This window comes from Pteropus alecto, unplaced genomic scaffold (assembly GCF_000325575.1).
Source record: "Pteropus alecto unplaced genomic scaffold, ASM32557v1 scaffold111, whole genome shotgun sequence".
Classification (NCBI taxonomy): Eukaryota; Metazoa; Chordata; class Mammalia; order Chiroptera; family Pteropodidae; genus Pteropus; species Pteropus alecto.
Genome location: NW_006431915.1, coordinates 4,982,317 through 4,986,028, shown reverse-complemented (window position 1 = coordinate 4,986,028; position 3,712 = coordinate 4,982,317). Strand labels below are relative to the sequence as shown.

Below are 3,712 nucleotides of genomic sequence, written 5' to 3'. Positions count from 1 at the left end.
AGACACACTCGCGCATCATCTTCAAAGCACGATCTGCCACAGATGACTTGTGTGTCTTTGCACGCACTGCATGTGTCGTGCAGAGCTTCCTCTTTGCCCTTTAGCATGAAAGCTAAAGATTTGCAAAATGAGAAGCAAGTGGCCAGTCTGAGCTGCCCACTCTTCTCTAGTCCCAACTCCACAAAAAGTCTGGCCTCAAGGAACCCTCTCCTTCCAGATTAGAAAGAAAAGGACAGTAAGATAGGTCAGCAGACTCGGCTTACCCTGCCCTGAGTGTGTACATCAAACGTCCCCAGTCAGAATTGCCTCTTTTTCCAGACAGATTCCTGTGCACTGGCTCAAGCTGAACAAATTCCTTCTCAGCCTCCTGACCGAAGACTGTGATGTCACAGCTGGCCCTCCCTCTGCTCCCTAAAAGGCCATTCACACAAAGAAGGACTTTAACCCCCTTCCAAGAGGCCCGGCCCCTCCCTCCCTGGCCAGAGCCTGGAGGGCAGCGGCAAGTCCAGCCAGAGGCAGCTCTAGTCTGCTCCCAGGGCGCTCAGGGCTGAGTGGGGAAGGCGGGAGCCTGGTGATGCTGATATGAACCAGTTACTGTCTTCTTGTTAAGACAGAAATGGGCTTTGGGTAAGCAGGAAATTAATATCCTGGTGATGTGGAGGTAGTAGAAAAAAACCTCGGAAAAATCCTGAAGATCCAGTTAAACGAACCTTTTTAGGACAGCTTATACTTTTATATGCATGTGTGTCTGTGAATCAATGCTCACTGCAGAACTATTTGGAAAATAAGTTATTTATCATCGCCCCACTGAGGAAAACAATATTTTATTGCACTTTTAGAAATGTGTATTTAATGTAGTTGAGACCAGACAGTATACGCAATTTTGTTGCCAACTTTTTTTTTTTACTTCATATTATCTCACTCTTCATGTCCTTTAACAGACTTTGTAAGACATACTTTAAATGGTTACATTATGTCCCATGAGGAAGTGGGACAGAAGAATCTGATGTCGGGGATGAGTGCTCTAATTTCAAGGAATGTTTGGGGGGAAGTGGCTACACTTTCCCTAACTAACCAGTTTCTTCTGCCAGCAGGAAAACAGACCCACATTTGCCTTGGGTAGACATGAGTGTCACAGACTACCCCTCACTCTTTCACCATAGAATCAGACGCCTAGTACTACACAGTAGGCTAACGGAGGGCTGCCATAGTCCCTGCTTGGGAACTCCAACTGGCTCTCAACACTGCCCCCAGGCTCCACCTACCTTGTCCCCAACATCAGGCTGACCTAGAAAATTTGGGGCATAACTTAGGGTCTGGCTGACCAGAAAGCCAGTCAGAATTCCAGGTCCATGTAGGGCCATGAAGAACTCATTTTCTTCAGTAATATTTTGGAGAAGACAAAGAGAACACAGATTTATAGTAATGTGAATAGGAAGAGGTGGACAAATGCCAAGTATGGTTCTACGATGCCAGCTTTTTGGGGTCAGTTTGGGAACAGTTTGTCTCGGTGAAGCAGGCGAACAGCCCAAAGATGGTGGCAGGGCTCCACTGTGGCCTGCAGGTTCGTTGGTAGTGCAGACCACCTAGGACCCTCCAGAAAACACAATTCAAGGAAGGAATTATCACAGTGGATGGAGCCCAGGCGGGCTATTTTGAAAAGGAAGCTAACAGTATACTATACCTTACAACTATTTACAACACCTAAATGACTTAAAATTTTAATATGCTGAAATTTATTTAGAAATATCTAGGAGTTTCTAAATGACTGACCTGGCGATACCAAGTCACCAAGGGGTTGCCATGGCAACTGTATTTATGTGCCCGTTGGAATAACTGGAATGTTTTGTTGTACAGCCAAAGGCATTTCAAGATGCTACTCAACAATCTCAAGTAAAATGAGGTGAAATGAGGTGGAAAAATCACATACCCAGAGTGGCATTGCTCTGCCTGAGAATGATGACCCAGGGCAGGGCCTTCTGCGAAGAATTATCTCCAAGCCAAGAGACAAGAGTGGTACCCAGGACCCACTACATAATCACTCCTGCAGATCCACACACATGAGGAGGTTTGTAAAACAAAACAAAACAAACAAAAAAGAGGTGACTGTATGTACTCTTAAAGTACTATTACCGAGGTAGTAGGCATGTTCCGATTGGAGCCTGAGATGCTATGGTTCACCATACGCATGCACACTGTTATGGGTCGAACTGTCTCCCCATGCCCCCACCCCAACTTCATATGTTTAAGTCCTAATACATAGGACCTTGAAATGCGACTTTATTTGGAGATAGGGTCTCAAGCAATTAAGTTAAGTGGTCACCAGTGTTGGCCCTAATCTAGGAAGCCTAGTGTCCTTGTAAAAAGAAGAGATTTAGACAGAGACACTCCTAGAAACGAGACAACATGAAGATGCAGAGAGGGAAGATACAGCCATCTACACACCAAGGAGAGGGGGGATCCCTCCCCCTACAGCCCTCAGAGGGAACCAACTCTGCTGACACCTGCTTTTTGCACTTCTAGTTTCCAAACTACGAGACAATAAATTTAGGTTGTTTAAGCAAGGTGGCTTTACGCTGCAGAAGCAGAAACCAAGTTGCCCCACGTTAAGACGGCAGTGAGGACCTCGCAGGAACGAGCAGAGAGGAATCCAGCAGCACACGCCTCGCTGCTGTTCATTCTCCCACTTTCCCTCCCCCTGGGCACAGACTCTGAGCTTGGGGTGATTTTTCTGAGTTAATGAAAATAAATTTGTACTGCCAGTGTAGTTCTCCTGGCGCTGTAACCTGATCTTCTGTTTAGTCTCTGAGGGTGCCTTGCACTGGGGGATGTGAAGCCGTTTTTGACGCATGGTCCTGGCTGACTGGGAAGCCACGTATAATTTGTGAGGCCCAGGGGCTGGGGTCTGGAGGCCATCAGTGTTTTTGTGACCATCGCTCAGCAAATATCTATGGCACACTCACTGGGTGCCAGGTTGTGTTACACATCCCTACATACCTTCTCTATTTACTCCTCCCGCCAACAGCAAGGTGGGGGTTCTCATCCATTCCACAGAGGGGCGGACCCCAGCCTATGGAGCCAAGCCCTCCTCAGGGTCAGGAACAGAGCGCTCTGGCTAGAATCCACAGATCCCACCCACAGGGCAGAACTCTGCCCCTGGGAGCCACACTGGGCAGTTCAGGAAGGAGCAGACTCGGGAAGTGTGCTGCGCTAATCCAAAGAATCAAAAAGGAAAGATTAAAAAGCAAACAAATGCAAGGCAGCAACAGACTGACTTTGAAACCATGTGACAGCTGCTGTGTGACTTGGGGAAAACCATGTTTCTTTCCTGGGTGTCAGTTTTCTGGTCTGCAAAACGAGAGAACCACACCAAGCGAACCTCCCCAAATTCACTTCCTTTCTGCTCCTGATCTGTAATTCTGTGACGTCAGCATGAACCTCGAGTAAAGGTGAAGCACTGGGTAGCTCTGAGTGTGGTAATGACGAGGGCAGAGCTGAGAGGAAGCCAGCCAGGAAATGGGGGCGGCAATGGCAGCCTTTGAAACCACACGATAGTTCTGCCAAGAGAGATTTCGAGGGTTCCGAGAAGGGACTGGGCTCTGTCTTAGACGTTCCCCTTATCAGAATTTTATCTCTTTAGTTGAAGGAGTTTATTCTGCTAAATATGTAACCATCCCATTTTTGTACTTTCGTGTGATAGAATGTTCCAGAA

General features: G+C 47.2%; 1 protein-coding gene across 5 annotated transcripts in view; it reads right to left on the bottom strand.

Moving 5' to 3' along the window:
- LOC102890212 (paralemmin-2) overlaps positions 1 to 3,712 on the bottom strand; it is a 303,901-nt gene that overhangs the window by 38,570 nt on the left and 261,619 nt on the right. The window contains exon 1 of one of the 5 annotated variants that reach the window (XM_025041519.1): positions 264 to 334. The exons of the other annotated variants lie outside the window; for them this stretch is intronic. The gene's annotated coding sequence lies outside the window, so the exon portion shown is untranslated. Of the gene's footprint in view, positions 1 to 263; positions 335 to 3,712 lie in introns of those variants that run through there. 5 annotated transcript variants of the gene reach the window in all.